Genomic DNA, 21,878 nt, shown 5'->3' with positions numbered 1-21,878 from the left:
AAAAACCTTGGGCTCTCATCATGGGATCTTGCACATTCTTGCTCCTCTTTACCTTCTGCCAAGAGTGAAAGCAGCCTGAGTCCCTCATCGAAAACTGAACAGAGGCTGGAACCATGTTTTTACCTGCAGAACTATGAGCCAAATAGTCCTCGTATCCTAATAAATTGCCAGCCTTGAGTAAGCTCTTACCGTAGTGCAAAAGAGACTGTCGCCAAATCTGTTAGCATATAGCTGTTTACAGCAGCCTCTCATCATCTTTTCTCTTTCTGTGGTATTGGTTGTAATGTCTCTTGTTTAATATTTGATTTTATTTGTCTTCTTTTTCTTATTCTAGCTAAAGCTTTTTTAAGTTTGTTATTGTTTCAAGAAACCAACTCTTTATTTTGTTATCTTCCGAATTTTTTGGCCTCCATATTGTTTTTTTCTATTCCAAGATTTGTATCTTTCCTTCTACAAAGGAACAAAACATTTCTCTAGTAACAGAAATCAAAGAAAAAGACACACACAGAATGCCTGAAAAGATCAAAACAATAATCTTAAGGAAACCGCCAGATACAAGGAACCCAGAAAAACAATGCAATGAAATTAAAACAATTCATGGAAAGTGGAGCAAGATGGTGGAATAGAAGGCTACACCATTTGCTCCCCGCCCCGCACACCAGGAACACCAAATTTTAACAACCATATATACACAGAAAAGCACCACAAAAGCCAAAAATCAGGCACCAGCTCAGCCACAGTGGTGCAGAGCAACAAGCAGGCCCTTAGGGTTCCTGAGTCAAGGTCTAGATTCTTGCACAACATTTCAGGACCTTCGCTGGGCCAGGGAGGAGCTCACTGTTCTGAAGGGTGAGTCCTGTGCCTGCCAGCATTCACCACAAGCTAAGAGAAGAGCCCTTGGACTTTATGCGAACATTGGCGGTGGCCTGGTAGAACGCCCCCCTCCCCCACCCTCCACAGATCAGTGGAGGAGAGGCTCCTCTGCCTGTGAAAAAGGAAGACAGGAGCAGCAAGCACTTTGTATTGTGGTTTGAATATCAGCTTAACTGAGTAGAACATCAAGTAAATTGCTAAGGTTTTTAATTCTAATCCCTGGCTCCCAGACAGCATCCCTGGACATACTTGGGGCCAGGGCAAACTTGTCACTCCGGGCTGGGTGCGGTGGCTCACGCCTATAATCCCAGCACTTTGGGAGGCCTAGGTGGGCGGATCATGAGGTCAAGAGATCGAGACCATCCTGGTCAACAAGGTGAAACGCCCTTTCTACTAAAAATACAAAAATTAGCTGGGCATGGTGATGCGCGCCTGTAGTCCCAGCTACTCGGGAGGCTGAGGCAGGAGAATTGCTTGAACCCAGAAGGCGGAGGTTGTGGTGAGCCGAGATCGTGCCATTGCACTCCAGTCTGGGTAACGGCAGCGAAACTCCGTCTCAAAAAAAAAAAAAAAAAAAAAAAAACCGAAAACTTGTCACGCTGAAGGGAAGGGCTTTGGGCAAGACTCAGCGCTGTGCAGGCTTCAAGTCTGACCCAGCATAGTTCCAACAGTGATGGCCACACTTGCCTCACCACACTCCCAATTCCAGGTGGCTCAGCACAGAAAGAAACTCTACATATTTCGGAGAAAGTAAGGGAGAAGTACAAGAGCCTCTGCCTTGGAATCCAGAGAAGTGTTCTGGATCTTAACCAAGACCACCAAGGTGCTACCTCTATGAGTCTGCAAAAATCACACTGTCTTGGGCTTGGGGCCCAAGTGCCTTTGAATACTTGGAAAGACTTCTAAAGAAGAACAGGCGCAAATAAGCCCAGACTGTGAAAACCACAATAAATGCCTAACTCTTCAATGCCCAGACACTGACAAGTATCTACAAGCATCAGCACCATCCAGGAAAACATGATCTCACCAAATGAACTGTATAATGCACCAGGGACCAATCCTGGAGAAACAGAGATATACGTCCTCTCAGATACAGAATTCAAAATAGCTGTTTTGAGGAGACTCAAAGAAATTTAAGACAACACAGAGAAGGAATTCAGAATATCAGATAAATTTAACAAATAGACTAAAATAATTTAAAAATAATCAAACAAATTATAGACTTGAAAAATGTGGCTGACATGCTGAAGAATGCATCAGAGTCTATTAATAGTAGAATTGATCAAGCAGGATAAAGAATTAGTGAGCTTTAAGATAGGCAACTTGAAAATACACAGTCAGAAGATGAAAAAATATAATAAAAAGCAGTGAAGCATGCTTACAAGATCTAGAAAGGAGCCTCAGAAGGGCAAACCTAAGAGTTATTGGCCTTAAAAAGAAGGTAGAGAAAGATTTAGGGGTGGAAGGTCTATCCAAAGGGATAATATCAGAGAACTTCCCAAACCTAGAGAAAAATATAAACATTCAGTTACAAGAAAGTTATAGAACGCCAAGCAGATTCAACCCAAGGAAGACATCTCAAGGCATTTAATAATCAAACTCTCAAAGGTCCAGGATAAAAAACGGATCCTAGAACCTGTAAGAGAGAGAAAGAAAAGAAAAACCAAATAACATCCAATAAAGCTGCCATATGCCTGGCAGCAGGCTTTTCAGTGGAAACCTTACAGGATAGGAGAGAGGGGTATGACATATTTAAAGTGCTAAAGGAAAAAAAGCCACTTACCATAGAATAGTGTATCCTGAGAAATTATCCTTCAATATTGAAGGAGAAATAAAGACCTTCCCAGGTAAACAAGAGATGAGGGCTTTCATCAATGCCAGACCTGTCCTACAAGATGCTAGAGGGAGTTCTGCGATCTGAATGAAAGCATGTTAATGAGCAAGAATAAATCACCGGAAGGAACAAAACTCACTGGTAATAGGAAGCAGAAAGAAACACAGAATAGTGTAACACCGTAATTGTGGTGTTATAAGCTTCTCTTAAGAAGAAAGACTACAGGATGAATCAATCAAAATAATAATTATAACCTTTAAAGACATAGACACTAGATTTATAAATAAAGAGAAACAGCAAAAAGCAAAAAAGTGGCAGGGGTAGGGGTGAAGTTAAAGAGTAGAGGTTTTGTGGGGTTTTTTTGCTTGCTTTTATTTTTGTTTCATTTGTTTTTTGACACAGGGTCTTTCTCTGTCAACACCAGACGGGAGAGCAGTGGTATGTATAATCAAGGCTCACTGCAGCCTCAATCTTCTGGGATGGGAGTGGACTCAAGTGATCTCAAGTAGCTAGACCTCTCAGCCTCTCAAGTAGCTAGGACTACAGGTACATACCATCACACCTGGCTAATCTTTGTAGTTTTATTGTAGAGACAGGGTTTTACCATGTTGCTCAGGCTGGTCACAAACTCCTGTTCCCAAGTGAATTGCATGCCTTAGCTTCCCAACATGTTGGGATTACAGGTATAAGCCTCCGTGCCCAGCCAGAAGTTTCTTTTTTCTTTTCTTCTTTTTCTTTTTTCATTTGATTTCTTTTTTTTTCTTTTTTTTTTTTGTTCAGTGCATTTTTCAAGGTGCTGTTAAACAGCCAAAAGTTTTTATTCTTTTCCTTTACATGTTTGTTTGGCTGTTATGCAATCAGTGTTAAGTTGTCATCAGTTTACAATAATAGGTTATAAGATAGTATTTGCAAGCCTCATGGCAACCTCAAATCAAAAAGTATACAATAGACACACAAAAAATAAAAAGCAAGACATTAAAGCGTACCAACAGAGAAAATCACCTTTGCTAAAAGGAAGACAGAAAAAAAAAGACAACAAAAAAGCAGACAACCAGAAAACAAATAACAAAATGGCAGGATTAAGTCCCTACTTATCAATAGTAAACTTTAAATGTAAATGGACCAAACTGTTCAATGAAAAGACATAGACTGGTTGAATGGATGAAAAACCAAAACTTGATGATCTCTTGACTATAAGAAACATACTTCACTTATAAAGATACACATAGAGTGAAAATAAAGGAACAGAAAAATATATCCCATGCCAGTGGAAGCCAAAAAAGAACAGAAGTAGCTAAACTTATATCAGACACTATAGATTTCAAGGCAAAAACTGCAAGAATAGACAAAGGTCATTTTATACTGATGAAGGGATCAATTCAGTAAGAAGATATAATAATTGTAAATATAGATGCACCCAACACTGGATCATACAGATATATAAAGCAAATATCGTTAGAGCTAAAGAGAGAAATGGACCTCAATGCAATAACAGCTGGGGACTTCAACTTTTCACATTCAGCCCCGAGCAGATCTTCCAGACAGAAAATCAATAGAGAAACATCTGATTCAATCTGCACTACAGAACAAGTGGACCTAATAGATATTTACATTTATCCAATAACTGCAGAATACACAGTTTTCTCCTCAGAACATGAATTATTCTCAAGAACAGACCATATGTTAGGTCATAAAACAAGTCTTAAAACATTCAAAATTTGAAATAATATTAAGCATATTATCTGACTTCTATGGAATAAAACTACAAATCAAAAACAAGACAAATTTTGGAAACTATAGATAAACATGGAAATTAAACAATTTGCTCCTGAATGATGAATGGGCCAATGAAGAAATGAACAAGGAAACTGAAAATTTTTTTGAAACAAATGATAATGGAAACACACATACTAAAACCTGTGGGCTACAGCAAAGCAGTACTAAAAGGGAAACTTATAGCTATAAATGCCTACATCGAAAAAACAGAAAAACTCAAATAAATAACCTAATGATTCATCTTTAATAACTAGAAAAGCAAGAGTAAACCAAACCCAAAATTAGAAGAAAAGAATTAATAAAAATCAGAGCAGAAATAGATGATTTTGAAATGAAGAAAATGATACATAAGATCAATAAAAGAAAAAGTTGTTTTTTGAAAAGATAAACAACATTAACAAATCATTAGCCAGACTAAGAAAAAAAGGCAGAAGATCCAAATAATTAAAATCAGTGATGAAAAAGGAGGCATTACAACTAATATCACAGAAATTCAAAGGATCATTAGTGAATACTATGAGTAACTATATGCCAATAAACAGGAAAATATAGAAGAAATGAATGAATTCTTAGACACATATAATCCACCAAGATTGAACTTTGAAGAAATCCCAAACCTGAACAGACTAATAATAAGACTAAAGCCATAATAAAAAGTTTCCCAGTAAAGAAAAGCCTGGGATCTGATGACTTCACTGCTGAATTCTACTGAAATGGTTACAGAAGAACTAATACCAATCCTACTAAAACTGTTCTGAAAAATAGAGGGAGAGGGAATATTTCCAAGCCCATTCTATCATTATCCTGATACCAAAACCAGATAAAGACATGTCAAAAAAACAAAAACAAAAACAAAAACAAAAAACTACAGGCCAATATCTCAATGAATATTGATGTAAAAATACTCAGTGAAATACTAGAAAACCAAATTCAATAATATATTTAAAATATTATTCATCGTGACCAAGTGGGATTCATTCCAGGAATGCAAGGATGGTTTAACATATGTAAATCAATAAATGCCATACATCATATCAACAGAATAAAGGATAAAAACCATATGATTGCTTCAATTGATGCTGAAAAAGCATTTGATGAAGTTTAACATCCTTCATGATAAAACCCTCAAAAACCTGGTTATAGGAGGAAGATACGTCAAAAGGTCATCCAAATTGGAAGGAAAGAAATCAAGTTTTCCTTGTTTGCAGATGATACAATCTTATGTTCAGAAAAAACTAAAAATTCCTCCAAAAAACTATAAAAACTGATAAATTCATTAGAGTTGCAGGATACAAAATCAACATAAAATATCAGTAGCATTCCTATATGTCAATGTGAACAATCTGAAAAAGAAATTTAAAAATTAATTTCATTTAAAATAGTCACAAATAAAAGTAGATACTTAGGAATCAACTTAAAGAAATGAAAGATTGCTACAACAAAACCATAAAACACTGATGAAAGAAATAGAGGACACAAAAATATGGAGATTTTTCATGTGCATAGATTAGAAGAATCAATATTTTTTAAATGTTCATACTATTCAGAACAATCTATACATTTGATGCAAGCCCTATAAAAATATCAATGACATTCTTCACAGAAATTAAAAAAAAGAAAATCCTGAAATTTACATGGAATCACAAAAGACCCAAAATAGCTAAATCTTCCTGAGCAAAAGAACAAAACTAAAGGATTCACATTAACTGATGATTGTACTTAAAACAGCATGGTACTATCTACAGACACTTAGACCAATGGAACAAGAAAGAGAACCCCAAAAAATCCATAAACCTACAGTAAACTCATTTTCTGACAAAGTTACTGAGAATACACATTGGGAAAAAAGTCTCTTTAATAAATGTTTCTGGGAAAACTGAATATTCATATGCAGAATAACAAAACTTAATCCCTCTCTCTCGCCTTATACAAAAATCAAATTAAAATGGATTAAGACTTAAATCTAAGACCTCAAATCATAAAACTCCTACAAGAAAATGTTGGGGAAACTCTCTAGGACATCAGTCTGCACAAAAAAAATCTCTTGCACAATACCCCATAAGCACAGGCAACCAAAACAAAAATATATACACCTACTATGTACCTTCAAAAATAAAAACATAAAAAATTTTTTTAAAACAATTCAGGATCTGGATGATAAACTCCCCAAGTGGATATATATCATTAAAATAAACTAAACTGAAATCTTGAAGCTGAAAAATTCAATGAATGAAATAAAAAATACTACTGAGATAATACTACTGAGATAATAATAAGCTAGATCAAGCAGAAGAATTTCTGAACATGAAGACAAGGCTTTTAAAATAATCCATCAAAGAAAAAAAAGGAATAAGAATTTTTAAAAATGAAAAAATAAAGCCTGTGGAACTTAACAGGACATCAATAAGTGAACAAGTATTTCCATCAGACGAATGTCAGATGGAGAAGAGATAGAGAAAAGCACCAAAAACTATTTAATAATACAGTGACATACCTCCTTATATTGTTTTCCTTTATTGTTCTTCACAGATTTTTTTTTAACAAATTGAAGATCTGTGGTAAGCAAGTCTACCTGCATCACTTTTCCAACAGCATGTACTCTCAACTTTGTTTCTCTGTGTCACATATTAAAATTTTTCAGAATATTTCAAACTTCTTTATTATTATTATAATTGTTATGGTGTCCTATGATCGGTGATCTCTGATGTAGTTGTAATTGTTTTGGGATGCCACAAACAGTGCCCATAGAAGAGGTTAAACTTAATTGATAAATGATGCATGTGTTCTGAGTGTTCCACCAATCATCTGTTCTCCCATTGCTCTCCCTTTCCTTGGGCGCCTCTGTATTGCCTGAGACACAACAATACTGAAGTTATTAGGCCAATTAATAAGTTTACCATGGCTTCTAAGGCCATTTAATAAGCTTACGATGGCTTCTAAGTATTCAAGAGGAAAGAAGAGTTGCATGTCTCTCACTTTAAATAAAAGCTAAAAATGATTAAGCTTAGTGAGGAAGGCATGTCAAAAGCTGAAACAGGCCTCTTGTGCCAAACAGTTATCAAAGTTGTGAATGCAAAGAAATAGTTCTTGGAGGACATTTAAAATGCTATTCCGGTAAACACACAAGTGATAAGAAAGTGAAATAGCTATACTGATGACATGAAGAAAGTCTGAGTGGTTGGGAGAGAATATCAAACAAGTGAAAACATTCTCTTAAGTCAAAGCCTAAGTCTCAGCAAGGCCTTAACTCTCTTCAGTTCTGAGAGAGGTGAGGAAGCTGCAGAAGAAAAGCTGGGAACTAACAGAAGTTCGTTCATGAGGTTTAGGGAAAGAAGCAGTCTCTAAACCATTAAAGTGCAAGGTAGGCCGGGTGCGGTGGCTCATGCCTGTAATCCCAGCACTCTGGGAGGCCGAGGCGGGTGGATCATGAGGTCAAGAGATCGAGACCATCCTGATCAACATGGTGAAACCCCGTCTCTACTAAGAATACAAAAAAAATTAGCTGGGGATGGTGGCACGTGCCTGTAATCCCAGCTGCTCAGGAGGCTGAAGCAGGAGAATTGCCTGAACCCAGGAGGTGGAGGTTGCAGTGAGCCGAGATCGCGCCATTGCACTCCAGCCTGGGTAACAAGAGGGAAACTCCGTCTTAAAATAAAATAAAATTAAATAAATAAATAAATAAATAAAACAAAGTGCAAGGTAAAGCAGCAAGCGACGTAGAACTGCAGCAAGTTATCCAGAAGATCTCACTAAGATAAAGGATGAAGAGAGCTACACTAAATAACATATTTCCGATGGAGAAAAATCAGCCTTATATTTGAAGAAGCCATCTAGGACGTTCACAGCTGAAGAAGAGAATTCAGTGCCTGCCTTCAAAGCTTCAAAGGAAAGGCTGACTCTCTTGTTAGGGGCTAATGCAGCTGGTAACTTTAAGTTGAAGCCAATGCTCATTTACCAATCAGAAAATCATAGGTAACTTAAGAATTATTCTAAATTTGCTCTGTGCTCTGTATATGGAGCAACGAAGCCTGGATGACAGCGCATCTGTTTACAGCATAGTTTAATGAATGCTTTCAGCCACCACTGAGACTTATTGCTCAGAAACAAAGACTGCTTTCAAAATATTCTCATTACAATGCACTTAGTTACCCAATAGTTCTGATAGAGATATTCAAGAACATTAATGTTTCAAATCTGCTCATGTAGCATCCATTTCGCAGCCCATGGATTAACGAGTCATTTCAACTTTGAAGTCTTACGCTTAGCTGATAAAGCAATGGCAGAGTTTGAAAGAATTTACTCCAGTTTTGAATGAAGTTCTACTGTGGGTAAAATGCTATCAAATAGTATCACGAGCTGCAGAGACACCTTCTGTGAAAGGAAGAGTCATTCAAAAGGGCAAACTTCATCGTTGTCTTATTTTAAGTAATTACCACAACCATCCCAACCTTCCGCAACCCCGATCCATAAGCAGTCATCAACACTGAGACAAGAACTATACTAGCAAAAAGATGACAAATTACTGAAGGCTCAATCATTAGCATTTATGGCACTAAAGTATTTTTTTATTTAGGGTATGTTAGTTTTTTAGACATACTACTATTGCGTACTTAATAGACTCCAGTATAGTGTGGGCATAACTTTTATATGTCATGAGAAACCAAAAAGTTTGTGTGACTTGCTTTATTGCAATAATTGGTTTATTGCAGTGGTCTGGAACCAAGCTCACATCTCTGAGGTATTACAGACATAGCAGAAAACTTCCCAAGTTCTAGGACAGATATGGGCATCCAGCTTCAGGAAGCTCAAATTTGCCTTTATTTTAATCTGTTCACTGCCCACTTCCTCCCTTATAAAACTGTTCTCCATTAACAGCTGGCCTGGTGGGTTCTGAATCCAAGTTTAGAATTAAGTAGAAAGGACTAGAAATTGGGATTCATGGAGCCACAGGTCCTCCCACAGGTGAAACATGGAGAAGTCTCTCTTCTCTAGACCCTCTTACTTGTATTTAGTGAATGACTCACTCACCCTCACAATGCTCATTTTTCCTACCCTCTCCCACTCATATGTTTGTTAAAAGAAAATGAATCCTATAATTTTGCAACCTCTCTCCGGAAACAATTACAAAAAAAAAAAAAAAAGATGTGAAATTACTCTTCATCAAAAGAGTGGTTTAAATTTACCTGAAAGGAATTACAAAATGATGGAATAAAACCACACTACAGTATTTTAATTTCTAGTTATTTTTTAAGAGGCAAGACTTAATAGCAGTTTACCTAAAAGGCCTAAAGATGTATTTATTATATGACAGTTCCATTAATGTACTTAATACTGCACAGTTCCACAATTTTCTCATTATATCACAAGTGATAATTACTATTTGTAGCTAACAGCCAAAAAAATCTATATATTAATATTTAGTAGAAATATAGTAACCTTTCATTATTCCACTTCACATACTCAATTGATTATAAGTATAGATAAAATTCTACTTCACAGTAGTTTTCTCTCTTCATTCCCTGTCCTCTTTCCTGTGGATGTCATTAACCCTCCTTACTTCAGCTGCCACCATCGGACATGTGACTTAGAAATCTCAAACTTCAGCTTAGTGAGATCTGTGTTTTATGGACCAATTCCTGGTTTCACCTGCATGCCCTATAGGTAGCTCTATCTTAGTATGTTTAAATAGAGTCTCATCTTCTTCCAACTCCTTTTCCCTAGACGATTTCCCTCTCCTAACCTCCTATAATGACACCTCTGTTTTTTTGGACCTTCCACTCATAATCTTTTTTGAAAATAGATTTTTTTTTCAATCTCCCTCCTCCTTCTCCCTCTGTGATGTCCTAGTTATATCAGGTTTTTACTTAGCAGTGATTCCTTTCCTTTCTAGCCTCACCTCCTTACCCTACATTTCCCATTCCTTTTCGGTTTAGTTTCTCTTCACTTACATTGCTATATCATTAATAACCTTCAAAGACTGCTCTGATTATTTCATTCTCTTGTTCAAAAACATTCAGGTGCTTCCTATCAAATAAATGTGCTTCAACCTTGTTTATCCATGCCTGACTGCCAATGATTCTCATTTTTTTGGTTAGTTTTTAAAGTACTTTCATACAGATCATATTTTTGATACTCATCAAAGTTCCATACAGTAAGAAATTCAGGTAAAAATATGCTCATGCTTCAAATGCGGAAAAGAGGCTAGAGAAGAAAGCTGGATTGGTTAAGAAGACATGTTGTTTGGTCAGGAATTATTGACTGGAAAACTGTAAAAATGCGTCTACAGCCCAGGACTCCTAACCCCCAATGCGAGGAGCTGGGCACTAAACCTTCCTCATAAAAAGGGAGTCTGGCCAAATTGGAATGCCCACTGCTCCCAAAAGCCTTTTCCTTCCTCATGCCTTCTCTCATGCAGTCTTACAATACGGAGCCTATTCTCCATTCATCTACATCCTTTTCATCTTTTAAAGGCTTCATCTGTTCCTCCTCTGACTCACAGAATGATTCATACAATTGGTTTTAGTCACACTCTGCTCTCTTAGTCTCCTTTTTACTGTTCCAAATTCTTACTAAAATAAGTTATTCTTGCTTAGCTTTTCACATACTTAGCTTTTCCTTTCGAACAGATTTTAAGTATTGTGAGGTCTTGGCCTATATTGTAAACGTCTTTGTATTCCCACATATTATATTTAGTATGTGCAGGGCAAAGATTTGCTACATACATGTGGCTTTTGACACTGGATAGTTTTCAAACGGCGAGGTATTTTATATACTGTTTGATTTGATTTGATTTTTGTTTTCAGACTGTAGTATCTACATTATTCTATCTAGCATCCTTCTCGTGAAAAAACTGGTATAATTTCTGCTGTTCAGTGAACCCCTGGAATGCTTTCCACTTAGCTGGGACTTGCTAAATATTTACTGACTTTCACTGAATTGTTAGAATCAACTATATTAAATAGGCTACTAATGGCTGGATTGCATCACTGTTCTGAGGAATTAGAAACTCATTTTTCTACTTCTTGATTTTTCATTTTGTTCTAATTAAAGTATACTAAATACAGAATGTGACTTTATTTTATCAAGTAGTTACTTTAAAGGAATCTAGCCATTTCTTATAATGGCTGTTCTGCCGTTACTTTTTGAGAGCTTGCACTAATGCAAATAATTGTATTCAAAACAAAAAAGGATGGTGATTAGGTCTTTCAGCTCAGCACAAATGAATACAAAATATTTCATTCACACACCCACCGAGCCAGGATGTATTTTTCTAGCACTAGAAATGTTTTCTTCTCTAAAGTACTCCTGCTGTTGAGAAAGCTTTTCTGATGTCAGTAAGCTTTTGAACTGCACTGAACTGCGTTACATTTACCACAGCGCTCACCAGGTTGCCTTTTACATGTCCCTGGCTTATATCTAGTATGGTAATTTTTCCAGGGTGGCCCAGGAAGCAAGCCACTTTAGCTAAAACCCCTGCGGTTGTCACACAAAGGCAGAGAATAGATTCAGTTTGAATGCTCCGTAATTACCTCCCTAAGACTGACAGGGAAGATTAGTGAACGGTTGTTAACACTGACTTAATACTGACCCTAGTAAACCTACTGCAGTATTAAGTTGTAACATTACTGAAGTACTGAGGACCAGGGATATCGATGTAAGATGTGCATATCTGTACAAAATGAGAGCATTTTTCTTTTTTTTTTTTTTTTACTTTAACTTCCGGTGTACATGTGCAGAACGTGCAGGTTAGTTACAGAGGTATACACGTGCCATGGTGGTTGGCTGCGCCCATCACCCCGTCATCTACATTAGGTATTTCTCCTAATGCTATCCCTCGTTATAGAGCATTATTCTTAACAACGATTGTGTTGTTCATGTGTAAACATGCTGCAGTATAAAAATTTTAGATGTATCTTAAAGACGCGACATAGGTTTCATCAAGCCATGCTCCTGTACAGATTCTAGCGCCCCTGCCCTACCTGCACACAGTTAAGAGTTAGTCAGCGCAGAGAAAAGCTTTGGCCCCAGTGGACGTTTCAGACATTGAAACAAAGAGAAGTCACTAGTAATCCAGGGCTTGGTCTACCACTCTGCAAGCACAAAAACATAATTTCATAATTTCATTGAGAGACAATATAGCTTTAGAGAACCAATTCACATGTAAAATTTCAAATTTGCCCTGAGTCACAAAGTTATAAGGAGGTCCAAAGTTCAAGAGGGCTGACTAGATGCAGCTAGTCCCTGCCTCATCCATGGAAAGGAACCAATATAGCAAATATTCACACTTTGAATAGACAATCTAAGAGACCATATTGAGATTCAACAGAGAAGCAAAGCAAAGAAGGAGAGGGAAGCAAGGCAGCCTGCTCAGCTGGGATTGGCTGGGAGCTGGGAGAACCTCCCACAAGTGGGGAAAGAGTAAGTGACAGACTGCCAGGGCTCCATATTCCTCTACAGATTTTCACAATCCCAGCTACAGGAGAGCCCCTCGACCTATGCAGGGCTTTTGACTATCATAGGGAGCAGCCTACAGGTTGCACAGAAGCATTGCTATAGAGAGGAAACTCAAGCTGAGTATCACAGGCTTCTGAGCTGACAGCAGCTACAGCTTGGTACCACTCTGAGCCAAGCGCCCAAAGGACTGTGTCTTGCCCTGGAGCTGATGCTGCCACTGCTGCTACGAGGCTGAGCAGGCACAGGGACTGAGCATCGTCACCCACTTCCAGAGAAAAATCTTACTGCCATTGCTGTGGGCTGCTGTGGGACTGAGATGCAGTCAAATTGCACTCCCCATAACTACCTGTCTACACTGCTCCCACTGAGTGTAGCCCCGCCCTACCTGTCTACACTGCTCCCACTGAGTGGAGCCCCGCCCTACCTGTCTACACTGCTCCCACTGAGTGGAGCCCCGCCCTACCTGTCTACACTGCTCCCACTGAGTGGAGCCCCGCCCTACCTGTCCACACTGCTCCCACTGAGTGGAGCCCCGCCCTACCTGTCTACACTGCTCCCACTGAGTGGAGCCCCACCCTACCTGTCTACACTGCTCCCACTGAGTGTAGCCCCACCCTACCTGTCTATACTGTTCCCACTGAGTGTAGCCGCCTTCCTGGTGGTAGGCCCACAGGTGGGGGTATCCTGAAAGCCAAGCCTCCAAAGGTCTGCGTTATGCCCTGGAGCTGGGGCTCATGCTGCCATTGCTGTGCTGGCCCAAAAAGGAGAAGAGAGGCCGAGCAGGTCACTGTCACTGTTGCAGGCTGCTGTGGGACCAAGGAGCAAGGAAACTATGCATCCCATAGCTACTTCCTTACTCTGTTCCCATTGAGAGTGGTCCCACTTGTCCTGGTGGCAGGCCCACAATAATCTGCTGCTGCCCACACCTGAATACTCCACTGGTGGCCTGGGGACAACCCTACCTCTGCTTATCAAAGCCAGCACCTGAACACACTACCAGGGGTCCTGAAGACAAGTCTACCAGCCTGGTCCAGTCCTCTCAGTATTTGAATATACCATCCAGGGGTCTGGAAATCACCCAGCCCAGTGTGCCACTGTTGGATCCTGAACCCTCTTGGGATCTGAGGTTGAGGCAAATCGACCTGCCGATCTCAACACACAGCTGACATCTACCCACGTGTGCCTTCCCAATCTGTTGCAGCCACCACAACAAATATCTTGGGTTCCAGTGGGTTGCTTCAGCACTGCTACTGCCATCTCCCACATTATATCCACTGTCCAGAAAACCAAGAACCCTCCCACATGCCTGGTCCACCACTGCCACTGATAGCATCTGAGCAAGCCACCTGAAAGCCACTGAACTAGCCCACCATGACCCACTAATACTGGCGCCAGCATATACTACCTTGGGGCCCAGAGACAGGAATGCTCAGCTTACCACTGCCACCCCTGGGGCCCAAAGACTGTCCCACCTGGCATCCCAGTTCCCAGAACAACTTCAGCGTAGCCTCCACTAATAATGACACCCTAGCTAAAGAGAAATCACAGATACCACTGATACTATTTACAGTCAATAAAATCATATGAATATTACACTACTGCATGCACCTAAAATCAAAGGTAATGCATCCTCTCCAACCAAAAACATATATACATCATCAAGAAAAGGTCATCCCCTACAAAAGCAAATTCAAAAAATTAGAAGCAACGGTTATACCAGATGCACAGATATCAACATAAGGACCCAGAAAACATGAAAAATCAAGGAAAGAAACCTTCAAATACACAACGATAATTCTCCAACAACAGACCTCAATCAAAAGGAAATTCACAAAATCCCAAAGAATTAAAAATGCTAATTTTAATGAAGCTCTGTGAGATACAAGAAAATTCTGAAAAACAATAGAAGGAAATTAAAAAAAATTAAGGATATAAAACAAAGAAATATATATATATTTTAAATAACCAAACAAATTCTGTAACTGAAGAATTCACTGAATGGAATACAAAATACATTCATAAGTTTCAACAATAGATTAGATCAAGTGGAAGAAAGAATCTTAGAACATAAAGACAGGTTTTTAAAAATACTACAGTCAGACAAAAATAAAAGAATGGTCAACACCTTCATGACATTTAGTATCAAATAAAGCCACCACATATTCAAATTATTGGTTTCTCTGCAGGGAAAGAGAGAATAAAATGGTTAAAAAAAAAAAACCACCAAAAACCTAGTTAATCCCTGGGAGAGGTGGCTCACACCTGCAATCCCAGCACTTTGGGAGGCTGAGGTGGGCAGATCACCTGAGGTCAGGAGTTCGAGACTAGTCTGGCCAATGTGGTAAAACGCCATCTCTACTAAAATTACAAAAATCAGCCAGGCCTGAAGGGACATTTTCGTCTTTATGTTTCTCTTTGTATTATTTGTGTTAAGTATGTGGTAGATGTAGTGATTTCCAAACAGACAAACAATAGGGACTCCCCATTAAATTACAAACAATAGGGTTTGCTACAGTATGATAAAACGTAGATGAAAACATGAGGGAGGAAAGATACTACTGGCAGAACTGCACTCACTCTTTACTTGAAGATACTTTCTGGCATTGAAAGTCAGGCAAGTGGTAGAGAGAAGCCCAATGAAATAAATATGTTGCTTTTGGCTTTCTGTGCTTGATATGGCTTGTCTCTGTGTCCCCACCCAAATCTCATCTTGAATTGTAATAATCTCCACGTGACAAGGGCAGGACCAGGTGGAGATAATAGAATCATGGGAGGCAGTTCCCCCATACTGTTCTTGTGATAGTGAGTTCTCAGGAGATCTGATGGTTTTCTAAGGAGTGTCCCCCTTCTCTTGGCTCTCACTCTGTCTTGCCACCCCGTGAGGAGCTGCCTTCTGCCATGATTGTAAGTTTCCTGAGGCCTCCCCAGCCATGTGGAACTGTGAGTCAATTAAACCTCTTTTCTTTATAAATTACCCAGTTTCAGGTATTTATTTTAGCAACACGAGAACTGACTAATACAGTGCTTTTTGTAGTTTGCAATGTATTTTTCATTCATGCACTTTTAGGAATGGTGGCCAAGGGAAGGAAAGGGTGAATAATCAAGATACATGAGACACTCTTAAGCAGCAAATTCACATGGGAAGACTGAGTTGCTTGCTGCTCTCACTTGACCCAATCCTGGCCTAGAGTCTTTTCAACTTAGACACCAAGAAAGCATATAGAAAAAGGGAGAGTTTTTCAGATGCTTTCTATAAAAACATATATTTGCAAATGTGCTGTTGAAGAAGTACTGAAGCTATGTTATTCACTGGTTCCAAATTAAACTTGTTGACTTCCCCCTTTATTTAATCTCAGTCACTAACAATCCTTGATGATATATGAGAAGTAAGCTGTTTAAGTCATTGCCCAACTTTTACTACTTTGTCAAGTGCTCTTGTCCTTTTCACAGGGGAGCTTGGTTTACAATGGTAATTTTCTGTACCCACTGACACCTTAGTGATGAGATTTTGTCTATCTGAATAACGCACTGTGGGAAACAATACGATGGGATTGATTAAAATAAGACTTCAAATAACCTATTTTGGGCTTGTTTTGAATATGTTTCAGTACAATAAAAGAAAAATGGGATTTGCATAGTAATTAAATCATTTTGTCAAAAAGGTCATGTCTAGAAATTAAAGCTTTTAAGAGCAACTTATCTCACAAACTATTAGGCTGGTGCAAAAGTAATTGCAGTTTTTGCCATTGAAAAAGCTTGGTTGTCCCATCTTTGACTCAGCCTGACATAAGAACTGATAGTACAAATGGCAATCTAGAATTAGAAAAGAGTAGTCCATCATCACCACTGCAGGCAACACTTCTGGATACATGTTATTTTCACTCAATAAAAGCTTTTCTAGTGAATTACAACAGCAATATTTTGAAGGGTGTACTTGAAAACCTTCCTCTCACAAATTCGGCAAATATAATAGAAACTCTTTTAAATGGAGGTTTACAATAAAGAGATACTCTCACAAGATAGAATTAAAAAAACAAAAACACTGAGTACTAGCTAAATGAGCTAATACTGTGGCTGTCCTGAGTGGGTTACATTTGATTGCCCACACAGAGACAGGTGGTAGAAAGTGGAAATCTGACTGAAACCCCAAGAATAAAGTTTGGGTACCAGAGGAGGTATGTGCATTAGAATAAAAATCCATCCTCTATGGAGCCTGTTGTTTCTGCCTCGGTTCTGGATTGGGAAAAAAAGTCTCAATAGGCTTCTCTTAATATACAGATTTGGGGTCCTAATTCACACTGTTTGGCATTATAACTCCTCGAATTAAAAAAAATACATATTAACCAAATATAAAAGCAAAACCGCTCTCAGGGTTTAATCCCTGAACTAGGATTGTACAGGCTTTCCACACGTGAAGTCCCACTGAAAGTCCGTTCATAAGACAAAATTACTGTGTCCAAGAAAATAATATACCATGTGCAAGAAAGAGTTGAAGCAATAAACATAAGATTTGGACCTTAGATCTCCAACAATAAAATTGTATAACAAAGATTATAAAATAAATATCTAAATTATTAAATACATTAAAAAGAAACTATATGAAGAAAAGGATAAAGTATGAAAGTCAAAGACAAACATAAAGGAACTCCACACAGATCTTCTCAAAATGCAAATATAGTTATCGAAATAAACCTTAGTGGATGGGTTAAGTAGCGAATTAGACATAGATATAGAGAGAATTACCCAACTGGAAGACAAGTCTGAGGGAAGAACAGAAATTAATATAATAGAAAATAAAAAGTGGCCGGGCACAGTGGCTCAAGCCTGTAATCCCAGCACTTTGGGAGGCCGAGGCGGGTGGATCATGAGGTCAACAGATCGAGACCATCCTGGTCAACATGGTGAAACCCTGTCTCTACTAAAAATTACAAAAAATTAGCTGGGCACAGTGGCGCGTGCCTGTAATCCCAGCTACTCAGGAGGCTGAGGCAGGAGAATTGCCTGAACCCAGAGGGTGGAGGTTGCGGTGAGCCGAGATTGCGCCATTGCACTCCAGCCTGGGTAACAAGAGCGAAACTCCATCTCAAAAAAAAATAGAAAATAAAAAGAATAGAAATTTCCAAAAGAAAAGTCAGAGCCAAACATAGTGTTTTTGTTAAAAAAAAAAACTTGAATAAGATATACAAACTTCTGGAAAGATAAACTGAAAGAGAAAAGGAAAAGAGAGAGAGACAGAGAGAGAGGATAAAAGAACATTATTAGTAATAAAATGGAGACATAAATAAACATGCAACAGACTTTTAAGAATTTTATGATAATAAATTAACACTATTATTTTGAAAATGTACATAATATAGACAACTTTCTTAGAAAAAAAATACTTTAACAAAACTTAAAAAGAAATAACCATATAAGAAGGCCAAACAGCAGGCCAAAATCTAGCTACATATATACAGGTAGATTTATAATTTTACAAAAGCTGCATCTCAATCTTATTTGAAATTTACAGATAAAGAAACAAGGAAGATAGCACCTCAACTCAATTAATGAGGCCATTATAAACTTGATTCTTAAAACAGATTTAAAGCTCCATATACATGCAGAAATGCTAAATGAAATATTCTTAAATTTAATCCAGCAATTTATAAAACTATGTCATGAACAAGCAAGTTTCTTCAAGCATATATGGATAGCTTAACACTAGTAAATCTAAAAATGCAATTCATTACACTAATAGATTGAAAGAAAAGATTATGTAATACATTCAATACATGCAGAAATTTTTATAATGTTTAATATCTATTCCTGATAAAATCTCCTCTCAAACTAAATGTTTTCTTAACCTGATAAAATGTTACTAGAATCTGATAGTAGTATACATCACTCTAAATGGGAAACCATTATAAGATTTTCATTTTCAATGAGAAAAAGAGAAAAATGCCTGCTCCGCCGCTTCCTTCCAACGTCATACTAAAGGGCACAATATGACCAAAGAAACATGTAAAATGATGTTGAGAATTGTCAGAGAAAAGACAAACTGTGATGAGTGAATGAAAAGAAATGACTGAGCTGTAAGTGCAGAACCTAGGGACTGTAAATCAATATAGTCAATTCTATAAAGGGGTGACATTCGATATTGTAGCCATTTCTTAAGTAATAGAAGTTCTTCTGAGAGTATTTTTTTACTAAAGTGCTATAAATCATCATTTAGTTAGTAAGATAGCCTCTGAGACATTCAGACAAAAGGATTCTGTGGGGAAGCAGCAGGGGATAAAGTATAATATTAATAGATAAGCCACCCTAAACTTATTTCTCTTTAAATTTCTTATTGAATGGAATATTAAACTGGATAACTGCAACTTTAATCTCAGGGTGGAGAAGATTAAGCCTCAGGTTAAGCTTGTACCATCTGCTGTATTAAGTAGCCCAAGGAATAATTCCCTCTGGTAGGTAGGTCGTAATGATCTCACAGTGAGCTTCTGAAGACTTGAAAACATAGTACTCAAAGAGCTGTAAGCTGGGTTTATTTTGCTGGTGCTATTTTAAGGAACTGTAAAGAAAGAAAATAACCCCCTAAATGAGTGCCAGGATATGGCAGATGCGGATTATCCACAGTAGAGGCCCTAATGGGCTTGGTCTCATCTCTTTTCAGTACTGTCCTTTTCTTCCTCCTTAGATATAATGTACTTTCATTTTCTTTCTTAATTTCTTGGTCTATCCTGTTCTTACTCCTGAGTCTGTCTTTGATTTGCTCTCATGAGGCCCATCCTCCCTGTACCACCTCCTTTGTTCCTCCCCTTTTCTTTCTCCTTTTCCCTATCCTGTGACTGGACTGATCACTGCATTTTTAAGAATTGCAATGTTTGTTGAATAACATAATAAACATTTCTCTCAATTAGGAAATAACTTTAATCCTTATAAGTTTCTCAATCATTACACCACCAGAAGAGTTTAAACCACACTTACTTATTTTTTTCTTGTTAGTGCATTACTGGCTTTTGATTGGGGGAAGTGGAAGGTGCCTATCTTCCTTGGGATGGTAACGTTTACTGTCAACACTTTTGGGTTTTGTGCTGAGGAAAGGTGTGGTAGGAGGTTAGGAAAGATTAAATTGGTGGCAATGGAAACCAAGGTGCGGGTAGAAAGAGATGTGAGGCTGTGGGACCCGTGAGAAGTTTGTTATAATCTATATCCAAGATGAAAATGGTCTGTCTAAACCACAATAGTGATGTTAGAAGTGGAAGGTAAATGACAGACGGGAGAAAACAGAGCAGTATGTACAGGACTTCTGATCTATTATATAGTGGTTGGGTGAATGAAGAAGGAGCACTCCTGACAAACTTCTGGTCTAATGTTTGCATGGTACTCTGTAGCCTCGAAATCAAAGTCCATAGCACCCAAGTTTACCAGCCCTGTGTTCTGGGGTAAATAACGTCTGGCCTTTCACTACCCTACTTATAATGTCACTTGCCTTGTCTACACCGGTGAATTGTGAAACTCTGATAAGACACTGACAATAGTAAAATGTTTTATGAATATTATATGATAGGACCATACCAATGGTTCCTCAATCATCACCACCAGAGACATGTTTTAAAGGTGGAGTGATAGCATGGAAAGGTCATGATTTGGGTGCCATGATACTGGCTTTGCTGTATACTAGATTTGTAAGTTCAAATTAATCAACTAGTCTCTCTAAGTCTCAGTCTTGTCATCTGTAAAATAGGTATAATGGCATCATCCTTCAATTTGCAGATTTAGAGATATATTTATGAAAATGCTTGACACCTAATAAATGTTTTTTTCTGTACCTTTATGTTTCTTTCTGCATGTGCATATGACAGCAATCACACAGGAAAGATTTGTTTGCCAACAAAACAAACTGAACTCAAGTAAACATGAATTACATTTTTAATTTTTAGATTAAATCTACCTTTTTCTACCTGTAAAAACTGATAGGTTATCTAAAGAGTAGATAGTCATTTAGCATGGACTATTGGATTTTTTTGGACTGATATTGAAAATATTATCTCTTTCTCTAAGGTAGATTAAAGTTAAAATAAAATTTTTATACTTTATTTAAATACAGAATAAAACTTTTTATTACACTAATAAATTCAGGCAACAGTTAAAAATATTAGAGCAGCTTATACGCTTAGGGTATTATATAAATTTAAGGTAGAATCAAGGCTTCCTTTAATATCTCTGAAAAAATAAAGTCCTAATTTTTAGTGTTTTCAAACATTTTTAGTAAAAAACAGATGTTGTTATATATTTTACAGAATTGTTAGGATGGTAAAGCACAATGATATACAAAGGTAGCAGAAGTTGGGAAGGGAGGAGAAATGGAGGATAAGGGGAGTGATTAGTTAAAGGACACAAAATGATAGCTGGTTAAGAAGAGTAAGTTCTGGTGTTCTATGCCACTGTAGGAGGACTCTAGTTAATGACAATACGTTATGTATTTTCAACTAGCTAGGAGGATATTGAAAGTTCCCAACACAAAGAAATGATACCTGTTTGACATAATGGACATGCTAATTATGCTGATCTGATCAGTATATTTTATATGTGTCTAAACGTCATTATGTACCCCATGACTATGCATAATTATTTGTCAATTTAAGAAACAAAATAAAATGAACCAAAAACAAATGGCAGAAACAGAAGAAGTTTTAACAACGTACAGTAAAAGGTATAATATTTACTATTCTCACAGCCACTATAAATCAGTAAGAAAATCAATTTGTATATAGACAATTCAAAGAAATACAAAGATCCAATAAACCTCAAAGATTTTTTTTAAAAGAATGTATAGGGGAGCCAGTACCGTGCCTGGCAGAGTATAAGCTCACAAAACACATTACCACCTTCACCTCTCACAGCCTTTGTCATGTAACTCTCAAAGACCTTTCCTGGTAGATTATTTTCAACTCCCTGA

General features: G+C 37.7%; 1 protein-coding gene across 1 annotated transcript in view; it reads right to left on the bottom strand.

Annotated features, from left to right (window-relative positions):
* The window catches only part of FREM2 (FRAS1 related extracellular matrix 2), a 195,824-nt gene that overhangs the window by 75,946 nt on the left and 98,000 nt on the right, over positions 1–21,878 (bottom strand). The window lies entirely within an intron of this gene.

This window comes from Callithrix jacchus, chromosome 5, assembly GCF_049354715.1.
Source record: "Callithrix jacchus isolate 240 chromosome 5, calJac240_pri, whole genome shotgun sequence".
NCBI lineage: Eukaryota > Metazoa > Chordata > Mammalia > Primates > Cebidae > Callithrix > Callithrix jacchus.
The sequence above is the reverse complement of the archived record's forward strand: the minus strand, read 5'-3'. Positions and strand labels throughout refer to the sequence as shown.